The sequence below is a fragment of the Microtus ochrogaster genome, linkage group LG1, assembly GCF_000317375.1.
Source record: "Microtus ochrogaster isolate Prairie Vole_2 linkage group LG1, MicOch1.0, whole genome shotgun sequence".
NCBI lineage: Eukaryota > Metazoa > Chordata > Mammalia > Rodentia > Cricetidae > Microtus > Microtus ochrogaster.
Window position 1 is genome coordinate 50208459 of NC_022027.1, and position 10000 is coordinate 50218458.

Below are 10000 nucleotides of genomic sequence, written 5' to 3' on the forward strand. Positions count from 1 at the left end.
GGGGGAAGTGCTTCAAGACTGTAGTCACCATGCTCACGGTCCTCATGGGGGAAGTGCTTCAAGACTGTAGTCACCATGCTCAGCCCTCCTCTCGGTCACTGTCATTCTTTTAAGCACACACGTAATACCCACTTGGCCCGCCCTCCCTCCCTCCATGGAATCAGAGCTCTGCATCGGGAATTCTGAACTCACCTGGTGGTGGAGAACTGGACCCTTGGTGTCTGTCCTCTCTCCCTAGCACAGCTTTGCCACTGTTGGACTTTCTCCTTGGTCCCCTCACCTTAAACACTGAGGCAGGCAGATGTGAGATCAAGGCCAGCAGATATCTACACCAAGAGTCTACTCATGCCTGTAATCCCGACACTCAGACAGCAGGACTGCTGCAAGTCCAAGGCTACCCCACGTTACAGTGTGTTCCAGGTCAGACTGGTCCTACAGTGAGTTGTTTCAAAAAGTAAGAACTTTAAAAAGCACAAACCCTGTATACATTATACTACAAAAGTTCAACTCAACTCTGCCACGCATCACCTGTGTCTCAGGGACAAGTTACACCCTGTCCTGTTCCTCACCTGGGGGCAGATACCAAATACACGTTTCCCACAGTGGTCATCATCTGTGTCATCTATTAGTAGTGGGTTACTGAACTAATGCCATTAATTACTGATATTCATACTGAAACCCATACCTAACCTTAAAATAGCCTTAGAAATAAGAATTTTAACATACGCATACAGCCTTATCTTTCATGTTTTATTTAAAATGAAAATTCAAACCATTATGTTTTATGAGGAAATCTTTTGTGTACAGGTCAAAAAAAAAAACAAAAAAACAACTAAGCCATATTTTAGCAAGTCACAGGCTGTGCCTTTTCTGAGCACTTTGACTAACAGCCCCTTGTGGCTGCTTTAAATGGCAACTCATCCAGCAACCTCGTGTCCCCGAGACTTGTGACACAGCATCCAGCTCTGCTCTGCAGTTACTAACACGAATGGGAACAAAGGTCTTTTTCCTTTAACATTTATTCATGTGTGCCTGTAGAGGTCAAGGACCAGCTCTATGGAAGCTGATTCTCTTCCCACATACATAGATTCCAGGATTGAACTCAGGTCATCAAACTTGGCACCTTCCCCACACTGAGCCATCTCACCCAACTCAAACTCTTAAAAGTTTTAAAACTAATTTGGCTTCATGCCTTTAAGTACAAGTCTTAGAAGCCTGAAGTAGATTTGTTATTTGAGGCCATCCTAGGCTACATAGTAGCTTACAAAAAAAAAAAAAAACAGATGAGTGAACCAGGCATGGTGGTACATTACCTTAGTCCTGGGACTTCGGAGGCGGGTGGCAAGTGATCTCTGAGCTAGGGGCCAGCCACAGCCACAGAGACAAAAACCCCACAAACTAAGAAGGCATAGTGACTGATGGGAAGTATACCAGCTAATGCTTGAATGAGCTGTGGTAATCAACAGTAGCCAGCACTTGCAAAGCCACTCTGCTGGTTTAGTCCTCTAACCAGAAAAGCACATCCCATTCACAAAGTCATCCTTGGCACGGCCTCTCCTACAGCATACTAACAGCCTGGGGTGCACAACACTGAACCGCACTATTAGTGACATGACGTTTATAGGTCACCAGCAGGCACATAAAACCTGTTTCTTGTATTATTTTTACTTTAGATAAGAAACAAAAAGGCCAACCTAAAGAAAATTATCAGAGCTTCAAAGTTATTTACTGAATCAAGCACTTGATAATATAGCCACACCCATTTGAATTATTAGTGTCTTGTCTGACCCCTTGATTGTGGATCACACAGGACAAGCAGCAGTTTGTTGCCTGACAGTTTTTAGGCAAAAGAATCTGAATAGTAAGAAAATTTGTCACATCTCAGACATATTTTTAATCCATAGAAAACTGGTTTAAAAACGTAGTGGTTTATAATTCTATATATAAAACATTTATTCTAGCCAGGTGTTGATGGCACACGCCTTTAATCCCAGCACTTGGGAAGCAGAGGCAGGTGGATCTCTTTGAGTTTGAGGCCAGCCGGGTATTCAGAGCGAGTTCCACAACAGGCTCCAAAACAGACAAACAAACAACAACAAAAAAAACCCCAAGAAGTTCTAGGCGTACACATTAGCATAATTACTAAGAAGTTAAGCACTTCAACATCACCAAACCCAGTTTCCTCATTTTACATTAACAGAAAGACAAGAATCAAAAGCCTCAAAGAATGGTGAATCCTTGTGGGGAGAGGGAACTAGGGATCAAACACAGGACCCTGTGCATACTAGACTAATGCTATCCCAAAGCTCTACAGCCTGAGATTGGCAGTGTGGGGTTTTGAGCTCATCTCCAATTAGACAGCACAGTAGAAGCCCAGCTACTGCTCTGGCTCCAGGCTGAAGGGGTCTCAATGCTTCCTTTTCTACACAATCTTAAGCAGAACTTAAGGGTTTTTCCAGAGAATGTGAATGTACAAGTTGAAGAACACTTCCTGGTCTCTGAGCTCAGGCTGAAGAGTAAGTGTCCTTGTTCATTTAGGTTCTCAAACTGGCTGTGGCCCTGCTCCGCACCTCCACACCAAGCAGCTCACACGCTTTTCCCCAGAAAACTCATGTCAGAAACAGAATGAGGTCTGTACACACGAGTGGCCATAATCCCATGAAAAGTTAGGAAATCGGAAAAATGACACCAACAGCTCCAACAGGACCTATACACATAGCATACTGCACAAAAGAGAACTCAAAGAACAACCAAGACAGGCTAAGTCACTAGATGCCATGAGCTACAGGGGAGTGGAGCCTCCAAGTTCCATTTGTATCAAGTCAGAATCAGTTCGGTGGATGGTGACATTTATTCAGCAAACTATGTGCTGGTAATTAGATTCTTAATCTTCCCAATAACTGAGATAATTTCCATGGCACACCAAAGATGCCTGAAGCCCAAGCTGTCACATCGAGTCCCTTGAACTACCAAAGGCCGGAAATCAACACTGAATGCTGCTGGAGGTATAGCAGGCTCTGTTGAACACAATCATGTGATCGCTCAGTCTACAGCAGAGCCCAGCACTTGGTTCATTTGTAATTTCCCAAGGTGCTTTTTTTCACTCCCTATTGCCCTCTCCACTTCTACCCTCTGAATACCAGTTTTCAACTCCCAATTACTACAGCCTCCTGGATATTAGCACAAGCACTTCAAATTTTTCTACACAATCTTAAGCAGAACTTAAGGGTTTTTCCAGAGAATGTGAATGTACAAGTTGAAGAACACTTCCTGGTCTCTGAGCTCAGGCTGAAGAGTAAGTGTCCTTGTTCATTTAGGTTCTCAAACTGGCTGTGGCCCTGCTCCGCACCTCCACATCAAGCAGCTCACACGCTTTTCCCCAGAAAACTCATGTCAGAAACAGAATGAGGTCTGTACACACGAGTGGAAATTTTATAGATTTCCTAACTCCAACTGTATTTTCCTTCCTTCAAAAACCTCCTTGACTTTTCCTAGTTTCAGTACAAGAAACTTCAACTCTCAGTAATCTGAAATGACCTTAACTCTTCCCTTTGGCTCTTTCCAATTCAATCAGCAAATATTACAAGACTCCTTTGTCAAAGTTCTCTGTTTCATAGCTCAGGGAACCACAGACCTACAGAAACAGCTGTAGAGGGGCCTTGCCACATCCTAACCCTTTCTTGTGAGCCCAGCAGAAGGCTACCAGCCACTTTCTTCATTTACAACCTCACAGACACAGCAGACATGAAGCTTGTTCCCAAGCCTCAGCAACACAGATATCCTGAGACAGGGTTTTACTCTGCAGCTCTGGCTGGCCCTGAACTAGGTTATTTATCCTCCTTTGCCTCCTAAGATAGTATTAAAGGAACATGCCACTATCAGGCTAGATTCAGAAATCTTAATAGGCATCTGGACTCTACCTCTAATAATACTGTCACTCTGGGATGGAACCCTCTGTATGTTTATAGCTTCATTAATAAGCATGCCTCAATTGTGCCCAGGTGAGGAAGTTTTATATGGAAAAGAATGGATGTTTGGCCAGTATCAGTAGGGAAACAGCAGGCAGGACTAAGGCAGGACTAACACATTATCTGTTTGCAAGCATCTATCCCATTCATGTATTTGTTAAATTAATTTGTTAAAACCTACACCATGACCTGGCAAGGCCGACACAAATAAAAATCCACATTCCTCCAAAACAATGGTTCTCAACTTTCCAAATATTTGACCCTTAGAGTTCATGTGGCGGCCCCCAAACATAAAATTTTGTTGCTACTTCATAACTAATTTTGCTAGTTACAGGATTGTTCACCACCACCACCACCTACCCCACCCACACAGGAGGCAGCAGCACACCGGTTGAGTGAGAACCACTGCTGTAAAAGAACTTAACAAGCTGGCACAAGCCTGCAATCCCAATGCTTGGATTTGAGCAACACAGGCTCAAATTCAGGACAGCATGATCGACATAATGAATCCCAATGGCTAGGAATGGCACGGGCCAAGACCCAATCTCAACAAGACAAAAGGGAAAACAGGACACGACAGGAAATGGAAGTGCCCTCTGTTTCTTGTATTTGCACTACTGGAAAGATCTTGTTCAATGTTGCCAATAAACATTTAATTAAATTTACTCTCTTCTAAAAATAGTGGACTCATTACCCCCGACAACACACAAGCCAAAGACCAAACACCTTCATACAGTCTCACCACCCTCATAGTGTTCTGGGGAAAACTGGGACAGCCCTTTTTTCTAGCACTGATTCTTCAACGTCTTACAGTTTTTGACTATTTGTATATAAAGACTAAATTTCAAATGATCCAGCATTTAAAGTTTTGTGTGATGTTAAACCATTACAGTTCTCTTACCTTCTCAACTAAAAACAAGGTCTTTATTTAAAGACAACCATCCAAGAAAATAGCTTAAACTAAGGGGAAAAACGACAGTGCAAAGCATGCATGAGTGCTATAAAAGTTTAATTGTTAAGACAAAGCACTACATTATAAACATTAAGTGATCTTTCAGAAAATAAAATTTAGTGCAAAAAATTAAAACCCCGTGAAAGTCCACTGTAAGCTCCATTTGAAGAATCTATAAGGAAGTCTCTACAATGGAAACAGTCCCGACAGAATTTGCCCAGGAAGAATAACTTCTGAAAATGTTAAATGGTACAGAGGACATCTTATAGTTTAAAATGAAGTCAACCACAGACTAAAAAAGACATGCTGACAGGTCTTAATACATAGAACTGATTGGCAGTAGCATGCTTTATAGATCAGTGATTGTGGAAGTCATTTACAAGTTTCTGGTTCCAAGTTTTATTTACTTAGTTAGCCATATCTCTACTGTAATACTCAAAAGGCCATCTTCCAAAATTTAGTAAGGATTCCATTTTAGTCTCATACCAGCTTTATGAAAAAATGTGATTAAGCTCCATATAATCACGCTCATTCATACAACAACAACAAAAAAAAGGCAATTATGTAATTCCTTTTCAAGTATTTATTTAAAGCAGTTTCCATGACATGTTAAATGTCACATTCAAGTACTGGCGTTAACAAATCTCGTAAGTTTCTTCCAGTATTTTCTTTCTAAAAGCAATTAAAGTAAAGGAAGTAACCTTGCCTTCGAATTCTCGAGTGCAAACAGAATACAACCAATCCAATTACAAATAGATACAAATTAACTTTGAAGAGTTGCTGCCAAACATCAAGTTTCCCAAAATAGAATTCTAAAACCTTAATCACTATAGTTAATGAAAATCCCTCCCTCCCACTTTAAGTTTAAAGTAACAAATTTGGACTACTTTAACACCTTCCCTTTATATAGAATCTAATTTTGAAACATCGTACTTGCTCTTTCTTTAACTGGGGAATGAACCCAGGGCTTCCCTCCTTAGGCACGTGCCCAGGCCCTAATGCAATTTCCTAAATTCTTTTCCCTTCACCTTCCTAAATCACATGACTCTCAGATTATCTAAGGCCATTTACATTAAAGTTGCCACAACCAAACATCCTTAAGACTCTAAGGTGCTCAGGACAAGAGGGTAAAAACATAACCAGCCCAACTCCAGCAAGGCAATTTCAGTCAGCCAGTGGTTAATTCATAAATGTAATGGATGACTCACGTCATTGATGAGAGGGTTGAGGTACAAACAGTACTGACTGTAGAGAATTTAAAAACCACAAGTCAGTGTGTTCCCAACTACGGCCACTTACTGCCGCTGTCACTTGTATACTCACTAGAATGCTAACAATCTTCTGAATTATTCTTCCATGCTAGATGTAGAATTACTTTATAAAAATAACTTTGTCTTTATACGAGATAAAAGCAAAAACTAGACCACCTTATGGAACAACATGTTTATTCTATCTTTGAGTTAAGGTTTTTAATACATTAGCATAGCTAAAGGGAGTTTATGTGAAATAAAGAATCCCAGGCAACACTGCCTTACAATTCACATATGTAGATGGCCTACACACCTCTATGAAGTACATTATAATCACCCTTCCCCCGATTACTAGATTACAGGCAACTAAGGGCAAATTCAACGACAGCAAATTGAATTTGCACAATTGTGTATTTAACTGGCTAGAATCACTTTACCCAAGGAAATTTTCAGACAAGAGGTCTAAACTCTGCTAAACTGTTAACAGCTTTAAAGTGGCCAGCAATGAATAAAAGATGTACCGTTATCTTTCAGCCTTGCCAAAAATTAGTTTAAAAAAAAAAGAAAAAGCAATCTATTGCACTATTAGGAAATTGTTCCAAAATAAATTAACTTCATTATTACTGTATTAAGCATGGACCTAGAGAGTTTAACAATGCAGGCATTATGTTCATAATCAAACTGTGCTAGATACTGGGTTCAACCCTTCTGGTTGTCAAGAATCCTAATACCTCAACATCCGAAACACAAAATGCAAAGCACAAGGTAGTCTTAACTAAGGAAACATTCCAAGCATAAAAGTATAACAACCTTACTCAAGATGAGCTGCCATCTCCACAACACCCTGAATTCTAACTTGGGAACAGCATACAATGAATTAAGAGTCGCCCAGTGCCCAAAGGATAGATATGGCTACATGGCCTGACTCTAATACACACTAAGTTTAGGCAAAGAATTTTTAAAAAGGAGAAACAGAACCCCAGGAAGAGAAGTAAACTCACCTGGTAGTAGATACCTAGTAAACCAAGATACAAAACTGACTCGGGATTGGCAATACAGTTCTACCCAGAAATAAAAATCAAAGCTACCTAACAGTCTACCAAGAAAGAGTTTCTATACTGAACTCCAATTCTAAAAGGGTAATGAGCTGTCAACATTTAATTTTCCTGCCTCATTTCCTTCCCTCAAGCTTTTCACCACTAACCATGTACAACACACACACAACCAACTTTATTGAAATTCTACTGAATAGCAGGCATTTTTTAAAAATGTGGACAGTGGGGGACAAGTAAGAGGAAATAAGCTAAGTTTAAGAGTTTATGAACAAATGTTAAGAAAACAGTTTTCTGTGAGCATAGAGGGGATTTCAAAATACCCCTACAGAGCCCCCAATGACAGATGTGGTAGCCCAAGCACTGGTACACATATGGTAATGAACAAAACCAAGGACTGGTTTAAAGTCTGACGTCACTCAAGACCGCCAGATCTTCCAGCACCCAACGGACTCTCATTCTGGCAAGAAACTAGTGTCTAAAGCAGTTGCAATGGTTTTTTGAACACATCTGCCTTCTTCCCTCTTTGAGATGAGAACACCGCAACCCAGATGCTCACCCTTCAGGCAGCGTGGAAACTCACGCAAGCCTAACCAGAGTATAAAAATATCTATCTAGAGGTTCATTCTTATCACTTAGCATCTGATGAAAATTCTCAACAGGAAGAAGTCCAAGCAATAAGATGTAAAGCAAAATGCCTTTGGTGTTCTGTCTTCCTGAGTTGGGTTCTTGCCAATGTTCAGGTCAGCCTTGAAATGAGCTCAATGAATCCACTTCAGCCTTCCCAGGATTGAGATTACAGGATTATCCTATCAGTAAAAGCCTTAGAAGAAGAAAAAAGATGAAGGGCACACATAAGATTAATTATAATAGGTTGGAGAAGAGCGTCTGAGAAATCCTAAGGTGAACTGTTTTAAATTTAAATTGTAGAAATTGGAAAAGGAAAAAAGTTGCCCAGGTCTCATGATCAACCAAGAACCAAAGTGGTAGGGGGAATACTCCCAGGAAGTTCTTCATAGCTTTAACACTTCCCAAAACTGAAGAGTAAGTTTGTACAATAGAGGCCACTGGCTGCTTAGACTCCACAGTTCAGGAACAAGGTAAACCCTACTTAAAAGACTTCATGTAAGACCTAGATTCAAATTATCAACAAACTCTCTCACAAACTCTATCCAGCTAACTAGGCACGCAACTAGGGTGTTGAAGACACCTAGGTCTTGGCACTATGGGAAGACACTATGCCAACACAAGCAAACAATCTGGAAAAATAAAGGATTTAATTGAAAGACAGAGAATTCCTGAAAGCAACTGCCTTAGACTGAAGACATAAAATGAGAAAACAAAGCTGACAGTTCAGAATGCACAAATAGCAAAGATTTGAGAAATAAGTTAGTGATCAGAAATCAGAAAGATATCTAGATCGATCATTAATACTTAAAATGGGTCTGAGAATATAACTTTAAATGTGATTTAGTGGGAACAAAAGAAACATAAAAACCAGGTTGTTTGTAATTATTTGAGGGAGAAAGATATAGATAGTGGGTCAGGAAAACAATGACTTCCAAAATTTATTAACAAAAAATAGTCAAATCTGAACACAATGGCTTCCTACTTTCTACCAATTTGTTTAAACACTAAATTACAGGATCAAGATTAATCTGATAGCAGTTAGTGAAAGTATGCTAAAACTGCCCAAGTATGTGATGTGAGATTCTTATGTAAAATAAGCATCATGAATGACGTACAATCTAGCCTAACATGTTTAAGTGACCAAGTCAAGTGATTAAGATCCAGGGTAACAAACTTTTTGTTAGGCCAGGAAAATATTTGAGGCTTTCAATTTTAAGCACATCACTCTGCCACTGTAATACAAAAGCGGGTATATGTAAACAAATGGGTATATTTTTGTATTAATTTTGTAATTAATTTCTAATTAGTGCATTAATTTTTGTAAATGTGGGCTGCAGGTCCCATTTTAGATGTATCTCATGAACTCTCAACTTCACAACACTGGCTTTTATCATTAAAATGTCTAGCAAGGAAGTCAAACTCTTCAGACATAACCCAATACCACAAACTCCAGCAGCATTTGCCCATACAAGAACGGCACCATCCCTCACGTGACTTTCTAGCAGCTACTCGAGTCTGATTCCAATGAACTCAAAACTGAAAACTTATCAGGACTGAATATATTATTAATATATATTTCAGTAATAACTACAGAGAAATTTTCCATCCAAGTTAATAGAATTAAAGCCCTGAATGCTAAAAAGCATAAGAGTCACCAATTTATATAATTTCGTACATAAACAAATGACCCTGACTTAATCCTGAAGTTACCACTTATACCTCACCACACACCCTTAGGGCAACAAAACTTCTGGAGGCATCTTACCTTTAAGTCCTAGACTCAGTTAATAGCCTAGCCCAAAATTAACTTTTAAGGAAACAAAAAAAAATTAACAAGTGAGAACACACAAAAAACACAGCATGCATTTTTAAACCTTCCCTCAACCCTTGACTATCTAAGACCACCAAAACAGTAAAAAAAAAAAAAAGTACTTAATAAACTAGCTGCATTTCTATTTAAATTAACAGATTTTCTTAAGTCCAAATATTTTTATTTAATGGAAGCTCAAAAACGCTGTGCAAATATTCTTGCACATTTTTCCAGATTTGTTCTTTTAAAAAGCACAATACATATGAAGAAAAAAAGTGGGTATTTGGGAAGTTACTCATAAAACTTAATGGCTACAGAGAAATAATATTAAAACCAAT

The 10000-nt window shown here is 39.4% G+C and overlaps 1 protein-coding gene across 3 annotated transcripts in view; it reads right to left on the reverse strand.

Annotated features, from left to right (window-relative positions):
* Nucleotides 1-4960: 4960 nt before the first annotated feature.
* Nucleotides 4961-10000, reverse strand: part of Hnrnpd (heterogeneous nuclear ribonucleoprotein D) — a 22826-nt gene continuing 17786 nt past the window's right edge. For 2 of the 3 annotated variants that reach the window (XR_003378072.1, XR_003378071.1), the window contains one exon: nt 9136-10000. This exon is cut by the window's right edge and continues 538 nt beyond it. The gene's annotated coding sequence lies outside the window, so the exon portion shown is untranslated. Of the gene's footprint in view, nt 8046-9135 lie in introns of those variants that run through there. The other variant, XM_026785372.1, reaches the window with a different exon arrangement.